At 40.8% G+C, this 12,099-nt stretch overlaps 1 protein-coding gene across 2 annotated transcripts in view; it reads left to right on the forward strand.

Moving 5' to 3' along the window:
• Positions 1 to 1,051: 1,051 nt before the first annotated feature.
• LOC118224645 (protein FAM110B-like) overlaps positions 1,052 to 12,099 on the forward strand; it is a 39,967-nt gene continuing 28,919 nt past the window's right edge. Inside the window, exon 1 of one of the 2 annotated variants that reach the window (XM_035412234.1) lies at positions 1,052 to 1,165. The gene's annotated coding sequence lies outside the window, so the exon portion shown is untranslated. The remainder of the gene's footprint in view (positions 1,166 to 12,099) is intronic. The other variant, XM_035412235.1, reaches the window with a different exon arrangement.

The following is a 12,099-nucleotide window of genomic DNA, read 5'->3' on the forward strand; positions in this document are numbered from 1 at the left end:
AAAATTAGCATGAATTAAACAAATTCACTCCTGAGACCTCCTGTGCCACCATGTGAGCGTTTACTTTTGCTGCAGTGAACTGTTTGGGGAAAAGCTAGAAACAGGGAAATTCACTTATACAGTAGACAAATTAACATAATGTCAAATAAAAGAGTCATGTTTTGTATTTGGTTGCATATCATTTGAATGCCATGACTTCCTGAATTGGGGGGTGGGACTAGATTTGAGGCTCATTTGATACCTTGGACCCTTGATAACTTAAAGCCATTTAGCCAACAAATGTGTTCCATACTGTATCAGCATAATTTACAGCTGAATCTAGTCCCACCCCCAAATTCCCATAGAGATCCATTCAAATGCAAAGAGTTTTTGTATCGCTTGTAGGACAACCTGAAAATAAGATATCTAGACTCGGATGATGTTGATAGGTCACAGACATCAGGAAGGCATGGCATGCAAATGATATGCAACCAAATATAAAACATGATTCTTTTATTTGAAATTATGTTAATTTGTCTACTGTATAAGTGAATTTCCCTGTTTCTAGTTTTTTCCCCAAACAGTTCACTGCAGAAAAAGTAAACAAGCAAATGGTGGCACAGGAGGTCTCAGGAGTGCATTTGTTTCATTCGTGCTACTTTTCTGACCAATGATTTGTTGTTAAGACCATTAAAAGCTTAATATTTAGCAATTTTGGGCTTGGCCCATTTTTTTGCCTAGGAGTGTAGGATGTAGATGTTACCTTCTCTGCATTGACCTCTGTTTTTCCTGCCATGATTGCCGCTGACCGACTTTCATGTAAAAAGAACTCGGTCTCTTTAAGAGAAAATGGGACGTATCATCTATAGCTGTGGGGGAAGACTGTTCCTACAGCCGAAGTATTTGTTCGTATTGCGAGCAACGAAACATTTCAAATATGAAAGTAGACCATGTTGTTAATGAAATATAAATGCATAATGATTTCACTCGACTATATAAATAATACACGGTCAGCACTGTATTGTTTTTTCGTGTTATCCCCCCATCTTAAGGGTTCTAGCAGTAGCCTACAGACTGTACCAATGCTGGAAGGCTTGAGTGGGCAGACCGCAGACTAAGCAACATTGCGAAAGAATACAACAGCTGAGCATCACTGTTAATTGCGGTCACCAACCAATTAGCTAAGGTAAGTCTAATTGAATCATTCGGTCAGATTAAAAAACAATATATTTTTTTGTTTGTTTCTGAAATCACATTACGACTTATATACTCGTCATAACATTCTTTTGTTCATCTGTCCTCTGCCGTAGTGCTATTGCTTGCTAAATCGGTGCTACAAAACCATTCTTATGTAGTATAAATGCTGTAGTGTAAATTCTCTATAAGTGTAGGATTGACAAAAATGTTTCAGTTGTGTTACCAATTCTGCAGGGAAGTGTCCCGTTAAAGCTTGAAGTAACCCAGCACCACTGCAATGACAAATCAGTGCTAGGTACTCGTATTCATTGCAGTTGTTTCAGGCAAGTAAAAGAGGGACACATTTATTGTCAAGTGTGTACATAAGTACACGATAAATAATGCAGCAAGCTAATTGTGATGCGATCATGACACTGCCAGTCAGCAATATGTGCAGTGCATCCTCTGCCAAGGCTCGTTGCCACAAAAGCTATAAAAGTTTCAGTTCTTTGTCATCACAGTGTCTGTAAACGGAATTAAGAGTGTCATTAAATGTGGTATGGACGAAACCACGTTACATATCACCATCGTTGTGTCCACGTCCAGAAGTGCTGACATTGGTCGCGTCTGGTTAGATGCTGTGCAGCAATGTATCATTTCATTGTATTACCCATAACCGTGATTCATTTCCTTCGGATGATCGTAATCTCGACCTTTCACAGCCTTTTTTAACTTGATTGCTATTAAAACCGCAACGTTTCGTGTTTTAATTGATCACACAGTGTAGTCTATTTGGCTGCAAATTGCGGATGAAGTTGAAACGTATCGAAAGTTTCTGCGCAGTGATTACCCAACACAGAACATTAAATGACAAGCCACGCCAGATTAGCCTACAGTACATCACATTATAGCTACATTTTCAGGGCTCGAAGAGAGAGAGTTTAGAAACTTAATAATTACTTTCAAATGCATCCAGACATTCTGCCAAACTCCGGTATAAACGCTGGCTGGAGACGGGGGTTGTATAATGACGCAAATTGTGTCATCGGGGTTACTTTCCATTATTATTAGCCTCACTCTGATCTGTAAGGTCGTGATGTAATTGATGTGGAGAATGGAAAATGACATTTCTGCCTACTCAGCGTTAATCTTCCCAGGAGTGTGCAATCTAGCCGTCCTGGAAATAAATGAAGTGGCTTGAGACTCCATGCATGACGTTATGAAACTTTCTCACTAAGTCAAATGTACTGTTTATTTGAGACCAAAGTCGGCGTTCTAAACCAATGTCATGTTTGACACGAAACATTTTGCTAAGCACTTTATTTTACTTTTTTGCAGGTTACTTTTTGTGAAAGAATACCCTCAGCTTAATTGTACTAGACAGTGGTAACAGGGTAGTGCATAATGAACTACGTTAAATCCTCCCAGTGCCTCCCTCTGGTGTCGCTATTGCTTTTGTAAAATTAATGCTTCAGAACATCTTTCAGGGACAAGTGTAAAACTCAACAGCACATTGCAACCCTATTATGAATGGCTCAGTGGGTGAAGACAGCATATTGTGAATGCAACTTTGAAGTGGACATTGTTGTGTCTTATTCATTATTATGTTGGGTGATTATTGCAGGCAGGCCAATATAGTTCATCCGCTGCAAGAAACCTAATTGGTTATCATATTTTCATTCACATAATATTGTAAACACTGAAACTGAAATGATTGTAAACATTGGATATATAGTTTGCAACTGTATGATTTAGAAAATCAATTGTTTGCAGAACTGACCAATGCCATTGACCATCTGGATTTTGTAAAGCCTTTGCTGTTACTTTCATGTCTGAATGATGGGAATACTGCGCTAGACCATCATACTGTTGTTCCCCCTTATAGTATCTGTTCGCTCTGTCATGGTGTGAGCCCTACGGCTGTGTTGATATGCTGGAATGCCTGAAAAGTGGGTGGAGCCTAAAGTGTCTCATGCGGTGTGTTGACGTATACTTCAACCTGCCCTCACTACGTTTAAACCCGCAAATGCCCGGGTATAATATGCACACACTTTTTTTACTGGCAGAGCAAAGAGGACTTGTCCAAACAAACGACTTCAGCTGGAGTACTTGAATATCGTACAAATTTTATTGAAAGGTAAACTTTTTTTTTTTTGGTTAACAGACTTACATGTGCTTCAAATTTTTTGGCCCAGTAAGTTTACTTTGGCAGAAAGGAAGCCGAGCTCTGTTGGGTTGTTTTATTTGTTTATTTATTTTTGTTACCAGAAGACACGGCTTGTTTTAATTGCATAGAGAAACATATTGTTATTCCTGACACAGTGTAACAAACTAAAAGGATCATTGTTTGTGGGAAGAGCATACGCCCTTGTGAGTGAATATATGTGGTGAATGTGCTGAGATTATTTTTTGGTATGATTGATAATTAATAGGTAAATGAATTACACGAACACACACACACACACACAGATTGGTCATCCAGTATGAAGTGGGTTTCTATAGTGTCTTGTGGCTTTTGTTATTATGCACTAGGGTCTACTCTGTAGTCGTACTTCCAGTCTGTTCACTGTTCAAACACAAGCCAAACAAAGCAAACTATGCTAACAAGTATTTTCAATATTTGCTTCAGTGTGGTAGTCAGGTCTAGTGGTCAATTGATGGAGTACATTCTGCGGGTGTCTCTCTGTATGCAGGACTTTAAAGGTGTTTTCACATTTCCACTGGAACCATGGTGCACATAAGTCATAGTACTATTGAGAATTTATTTTCTAAGCTGGGAAACAAAGTCTTTCAAAAGTGGGAAAGCATATCCTGTGTACTAGGGTTGGAGGCAAAATATTTTGGTCAGATGCAGCAGGTTTCCCAGATGTTTTTCCATTCACTTATTGTGAGTCATGGAAATATGGATGCATGGTTTTGACATATACTTTTATTATGTATTTTGTTATCTTTGTAAGTCTACTCCTTGGAGATAATTCTTGTTATGCTATTTTGAAGTACGTCCTGTCTGAAGGAAGTAACTGTTGATTTATTGGATCATTCTGACTGTGTGGCACTTGATCTTTAAGATCAAGTGAAGTGAAGAGGTACAGACAGGATTGGATTTTCAGTTAAGTCATTACCTTGAGGGTAATTGAAATGTCAAACCAAAACAGTGGCTTTTCTGAAATGATTCTGATGTGCGTAGTGGAAAAAGTGTGTGAATAGAAAAAGTAATACGTCAGAGCAGTACCTTGAAGGCCAGTAGACAGTAGCTCCCTTGTCTGCTTTTTGAACTACAGCTAGGTGTACTGTAAGTACGATTGTGTGTAGATAGCAGACAGTCGTACTTACAGTACATTAAAATGCTAGAAGCATTTTAAACCTAAAGGTCACTAGCACTATAAAGGTTTGTAAGAGTATGTAAGTTTTTATTCACCAGTATGTGGTCATAGTTTCCATAAAAAGCTGTCAGTTAGGCAGTTTGCAATGGCCAGTGATTATTATAGATGTCAGTCTTGCCCCTTGGATATTGTTTGAATTGCATTTACTTTCCAGAAAAAGTGATGTAAGTGTGAATGCAATCTTTGTTTCTGTTTTTTCGTAATATGCATAGACCGAGCATTTTAATTATATTGTCTGAGAACACTGGTTATCATCCTCATGCCAATTAGCTATCATCAGTTTTGTTACTGATCCAGTGTCATATGCGGTTCTTGTTCAACTCAGCATTACTCAGAAAAGCACTAGGAATTGGAATAGTGTAGTTCCACCTTCAGAAAATGGGCTAATGGTAACCTCCATTCAAAGTTAATTTGTCTCTAAACTGGAGCTTGTTCCCAGAGATATGTTGCATTGCAGACACTTGCAGTCAGCTCTACAATGGAGTCTGTCTACCTCATAGCTTCCTGCAATATTAGCTTCTAATTCCAATGAGGGAGTCATGTGATCTGATAAAGCAAGGTTAAGCTAGTTGCTGGCATCAGAATTGAGGAAAATATCCACATTTTTTGCATTCTTATGATATGAGCAAGCGAAACATGGTAGAGCATGATGGTAATTAAAGCCAGTCCGTAGATCATTTGCTTGTAAGTGAACCATTCATCTGCTGATAATAGCTGAAAACCATTGCACAAAATCAGAATTTATGACAGTTTGGCCCGATAGGGTATCATCGTCCTTAGCCTCCAGCATACCATCTGCACTTCCACTCAGTCAGGAAACAACAGTGATATGGCTTTTTGGCATGTATATTTTCCTTCAGTTTTTCACAATGCAAAACATATCCTAACATTGATTACAGAAAGGAGATCATTGATTCTCTCACAGCGTTAAGATCAGCGAAACCACTGATTTGTTTTACAGAGTGCATATTGAATCTTAGGTGGAGGCTGTCGCGATCTGAGCTGCTCTATTGCATGGAATCCCAGCGAATAAGAAAATCTTTTCCAGCTGTAGTAATTAAGGTTTGTAACGTTTTCCACAGGCAAAATGTAGAGCCCAGCCTGGCGTCCCTTGGCAGACGTGCTTTTGTTGGACGGTGCAGAATACATATGTCACAACATGAAATGGTTTCTGGGCTCCCTCTTACAGGACCTGTGTTCATTCACCTCTCAGCTCGTAAACAAAGGCGGGAAAAAACTGCGGTGGAAAAGGTGCGTCACAGAGAGCCGCGGGCGTGAATTCGCTCTCTGCGATTCGCTCAGCCGTTTCCCCAAGCCCAGCTAGAAATGAACTCAAACCAGCGGCGCCATCACCTTTCCGACGCGCGGTCTTAGACGCGGAAAACTCCCGTTGCTGGGGGAAAGAAACCAACGTGCGGCGCGCCGTGCTATGTAAGGCCAGCGGCTCGCCCATCGATCCGGCTGGGCCGACCTTTAGACAGACGTCACATGAGTCAGATTTACGGCTTATGGTTTAAAAATCCCAGTGAACCCAGGGGATAGGCTCCATTCATTTTATTAATAATTTCATTACGCTAAAGCTTCTTATTGCAGTCGGGGTTATGGCGGGGGGCTGCAGTTTGTTCTGACAGCCCAGGGGTAAGGGAGTTGGGGTTGGTGGGGGGAGGGTTGAGGTGGAGTAAATAACCATGTTCCCTTCTGTGGTCTGGACGAGGCAATGTTTCATCACATTGTTTCATCATGGATTGAATAGGAGTTCACCTAAATACTGTGGGCCCCTTCAAGACTTGAGCTGAACGTGGGACTCCATATGCATGTCCAAGGCAAAGCTGCTGATCACACCATTTTACAACATCTCCATGCTCATAATGAGATGCAGTTGCATGTTAGTGCTGTTTGTGAGCAGTTCTGGTCATAGATTTAACTGAATAAAACTTTACTCTAGCCCCTTGCATGAGGGGCTATGCTGTTTATTTGTTGGGCTATTAGAGAGATGCTGGCAGAGGATCATAGTTCAGTTTTGAACCCCTGTTCTGTGGATGCACAGCAGAGCAGCTTGTGAAATGTAGTCCCTTAATGTGACTGTATGAAGTTGTTTGGGGGTCATATTCCCTCTTTTTTGTTCTAAGCATGGCTTTTCTCCATGACTACAGCTGATCCCACAGAGGCTGCACAACAAAAATAGTTAATATAATGTAATTAAAGAGTAAATTTAATAATATAATAAACTACAATAATCATTGTCATCATCATCATGATCATCATGAGTCCAAGCTTAGCTTGTTGATTCTCTTGGAGATTTGCTCTGCATAAAGCAGTCATGATGAGAGAAAGCTCTGGCAGAAACTACAGTGCAGTGGAAATTTTCTCTGCCTTACACTGAGGACTCCAAGGCATGAGCTCTGGACATTACAGAAGGCTAAACAATCTGGTTTATTTGGTGAGGGTACGGTCTATGTGTGCCAAATATACAATCTCTCATCAATGCAGGCAAACGTAAGATCAGGAACCTTCCTTCATGGGTGCTTGAGATGGATCTGTCACCACATGTGCCAGCCAATAGTGCACAGAACAGATGTGCCTCAAGGTGAACCTCACACCCATTTGGGAGGTATGGAACGGGTGGCTGGAGGGGTGGGGGATGTTTGTGTTCTGTTGTCTTTGTTAGATATTATCTGGAGGGGCTTTGTTGGTAGTTTTAATATCTGGGTTAAGCCACATGGATTTGCTGTATGGGGTGGAATGAGTCCGAGTATGTGTACAGCATAAGCTGATTGGTGAATTTGAAACAGCCGAAATTTAAATGATGGGTATTTTAAAAACATATTTCATAGTCCCTATGCTGTGTTGTTTCTTTTTTGTTTGTTTTATTGATTGTAAATGCACATAAACTGGTCTCCTGAATGGAAGCTGGAAAAATGGGTGCATTTCCCTGGATAAACGAGCACAATTTGACAGGGGTTTTGTGTATGCGTCCCACCCCCATCTTTTTAACGTGGTCTTCCTGGAGGGATTTGGTCTGGTTCTTCACATTGTTTGTGGGCCTAACCTGTAAATCCTTATTCTCAGATGGGCTACTGCAGTGTCCACACCCTTAGCTCTTTATTTGTTTGTTTATTTTCCAGTGTTTGTAAAGATGTTACAAAACAGGCTGCATAGTAAGTAGATCAATAGAAGTGCGCTATAGCTGTTATAAAATAATAACCCTGAAAACAACCATCAAACCAATTCGTCTGTCATCCATTTTGGCTCTTACAGTCCATTCTTAGAACAATGACAGCCACTTGAACTCCACAAAATACACTTGGGCTGAAGTTTGAGGGTTGGTGCAAAGTTGCGTGTATGTTCCCCTAATAGTCATGCATGCGCATTTTGTTGGTGGAGATAATGGGTTATCGTATGGAGTGATTCTTGCTCTCTAAACCCCAGCATGACTCATCATTCCCCCCCCAACCCCCCCCCCCCCCCCTCCACTTTGGTTCTTATTTTACACTGGAGTCTCCATTGCACTGCGGATGAAGTATCTGGCACAGTAAAAATAACATTGAAATGTAGGGGTTGACAAGAGCTTTTTCTCTACATGCCAATAATGTCATCTCTCTGTTTTGAAATAGAAAATCGAACTGAAAGTCATTTCTGGCAACAGCTGAAAGCGCTGATAGCTTTCCTAGAAGCTATTCCTTTTATGATGTGCAGAACATACTGTACAGTAGGCAGCCTTGTCTGTATTTTTGCCATTTTTAGTGGAGTTGTTGTGAGTTTAGCATTTTTAGGTTTTGGTAAGTAGGCATGCATTTTCTGAAGGTCGTTTTCAATTAGGGGGAAAAAAACTGATTCTCTAGATCAGGGATTGGCAATAAAGTTTTGGCCATGGGCCAAATATTTTTCAAGTTTCTAGTTGGTGGGCCAGAACATAGCCACTCAATTCACAAACCATTAGGCCTATTCTATTCCCCAAAATAATTCCCCAAAAGATTGCTGCCACCTTGATATTCGTAATGTAAAGCAAGTGCGAGCTGTAGTGTCAAGCATTGCTGTGAGGGGCGCTATTGCAGGAAACTGTCCTGGATTGCCCCCTTGAAAACTGGGGTTTATTACCTCCACAGGGACATAAGAACACACGTTGGTTTTGGCTCAAAACATGCCGTTCGTAGGCATGTGTAAACAAAAGACAGTTCCGGGCCGATGCACTGCAAATGCATGGGCCGGTTGTACGTACCCAATGTGCTTTGTACAATATTTATTTTTGACATTTTTGATCTGAATTTTTTCTCTTTCAGATAATTTTGTTTATTTGCAGTGTCCAAATTACTGTAGTATTGCCCAACTAAATGTGGCATTACCAATGATAACGCTATCTAAGTAATATGCTTATTACTCTCATTAGCTAATTTTGAGTATTCCATTGCTTTTCATGGGAACAATGAGAAATTCTTTGTGTGTTCCATATTGCAATTTGAAGCAAAGTCATATTTTCATTATACAGTGTGTTTTGACAGATAATAACATGAGAGTAAATCTGTTGAATTGGCCTGAAATGTTTTTACACGAAAGCCACACCTGCCTGGTTATGTAATGTGTGGAATATCTGAAAGTAGCACGCAGACAGAAAGAGCTCTTTGTACGGGCTGCTTAAGACACACTGTGCTCCGTGTGACTGGTCCTTTGTGCTTTTGAGTGTTGACTTCAGATTTGCAGATGGCTGCCACTAATTCAATCATAAGATTATTTCAACATTAGACAGTGAAGGAGGATTACAATCTCCGAGGCTGTGACAGTAAATGAATCAAAAGAAGGATTGATTAAAAGAACGATGATGTTGAGTGGTCGCAGATGGCAACATTAGAGAACTTGCTGCAGGAATCACGCGCAGGTTATTGGATTATTTGGTTCACTAGAAGTTATCCTACTCCTGAAGGACTTGGATTTACAGATGACCCATTTCAATAACTGGATGTGAACCTGGCCTGATTTTGATTAGCTATCTTAATCAAGGGTGCAACTGCAGTGCCCCATCCAAGATTCAAGTCAGCAACCTTCTTGTTAAGCATGAAATTCCCTACCTTTCATTCCATGCAGATGTCACAGGATATGAACTGTTCCTTATTGTGCCAGACTCAATACTTTACCTAATGTGATACTTCTGCTGGAAATGTATGATTATAGTAATGGAGATGTCTTGATCCCCTGAGAAGACTCATAAACTGTTGCCAAAAGCAATTAGATGGGTCTTCGGAATGATATAGAGAATATTGCTCTATTCAGCTCTCAGGAAAATTAGAAATATTGAAATATTTTAGGTACCAGGGAAGTGTAGTTTTTTTTTTTTGTGTAAAATTTGGACCTCTAATTATGTAATTATACTGCAATCGTAGAAAGAGTGGCATGGCCACAAATGATGTGGCATTCTTTCCTGATGCTGAGACATAAGATACATGCAAGATACAAAGCAGGGTAGGCTCAGGTCCAGAAGGGGAACATGTTGTAAGCATTCCGCAAAACTAAATGTACAGCTTACACAAGTTTACTTTATATGGCAATCGTGCCAGCAGTCTAGATCACAGCACATGTTATCATGTTTTGATCTCTGCAAGCCTTTTTCTCTTCTCAACATCAGATAAGACTTGCCCTTAATCTTCTTTTTTAGAAGAGAGACATCACAGCATAGAGGTTCTGTCAGAAAAGGTGCCATTGTGTGTTCTGCCCTCGTTATTCCAGAGAATGCAATCAAAGTGGATAAATCGTGATTAATTAACCTCTGGGCTGTATGAGATCAGTCTTTCTGAAGGATTAACTGGTGACCCAAATCCACTGTGCTGAGAGGAGCCTGCAGCGTTACAGTAGATCCCCTAAAAAAAGGGGAGTTTTTTTAAAGTGTTCATGCTCTGACACCCATGCATCAAGCAAGCTCATGGCAACCTCTTGGCAAAGGAACAAAGTGAATTTTAAATAGCTGGTTGCGGTGCCCGCACACTGCAGGAGAGCTCAGCCCGTACCCTACACCGCAGGCAGAGTACTGGTCTTGTGATGGAAATGTACCATGGTGACCGCAGAGGAAGCCATATGTGGGTTGAGGCTGGGGTGAACTCAGTCAATGTGAGCCAAGTCTTTATATGCTACTTAGCTGCTGTGTTTATTCTTCTGGTTGGTACCATGATGCAAACACTTCTAAAATGTCTTTCTCTCGTGACAGATTTCAAGTATTAGAATGGGTAAGTCAGACCTATGCTAAACTTGTGTGATACAGTATCATATATAACTTCTGGCATTAATTTATATGAAAGTTAGGCAAGCAGCTGTTCCATGTATTCGACTGTTGTTCCAGGATCATAATTAGTCACCTGCAGAAAATCGGGCTTCTTTTCCTGTGCGTTTGGTTTCACGGCCGGAACAGCCCTGAGGTTGATGCAGATCTCATTGTTCATACTGCCTAATACTATCATATCAAACAGAGCTGCTCCTCAAGTGATGTGTGTTATGAGATGCCTGTTAGCCCACCTGACATCCCCTGCACAGTTTCCTAGCGCTGACAATACTGTAGTCCAGTGTAATCACGTAATAAGGTGGAAGTGCTCTTTGATGTACCATGCTAACACTCCTTTATGGAAGTGGAATATACTGGCAGTGTATTGAAATAGGATGCAATAAATATTTCACAATAAGTGGGAAAATACACAAATTGATGTCTCTTTCAGATATTGCAGTGTATTACTCCACTGTGAAATATATTCATCGTGAAATATTCCAAAGAGTACACATATTTACAACATATTCCAATATATTCCATTTCTGTAAGGGATGACACAACTTGGATTTAGTTATTTTATTGATGGAATTCCATGCATTCAGCCATGTTGTTGAATGACATACGCTATTGTATTTTCTCAATTCCTGCAATTTCACAAAAGGGCATTTTTGACACTGTGTTTTATTGCTGTGTGGTAATGCAGCATCTCTATTGTGCATTTCCTCTTTATGAATGCAGAAATATCATAATTATGACACGTCGTTCATATTCAGCCTTTTTTTTGTGATACCTAGGTCAAGCCCTGATAAACAAGGTCAGGTGTTTAACTTCTTATGATCATTATGGTGAGGCTACAATGATACAGCACCTTTAATCTGTAGAGAAAGCTGAATGGGAAACTACAGTACAATGACAGGATTATTTGCCAACTCTTATCTCCGTTTATTCTTCAGGCCCATTACGTGCGTACATGCGTACGTTCCGTTTCCCTTCTGCGCCCAGCGGAACTACAGAGTTCCCCCTTGCGAGCTCCGACACGGATACGCTCGAGCATGCCGGTGCCCTTGTGCAGCGCACACGCTTTGCGTGGAAAACCGACTCGTGAGTTCATGTGATGTCAGCGAGCGATTAAGGCAGTGAGCAGTCTTACAAGGAACGGACGCCGGCGGGCGGGGCTATGGCCTGCCGGTCTGCGGAGTACTGTTTGTGAGACACTGCCGTTCGAACAGGCCCGGCTCAGGTTCACGAGGCGTATATGCGGTTGAAAGAGGGGCTCAAACAACGTGCGCAGCCATCCAGGGTTTGTTTTATAAC

Source organism: Anguilla anguilla, chromosome 4 (genome assembly GCF_013347855.1).
Source record: "Anguilla anguilla isolate fAngAng1 chromosome 4, fAngAng1.pri, whole genome shotgun sequence".
Taxonomy (NCBI): Eukaryota; Metazoa; Chordata; class Actinopteri; order Anguilliformes; family Anguillidae; genus Anguilla; species Anguilla anguilla.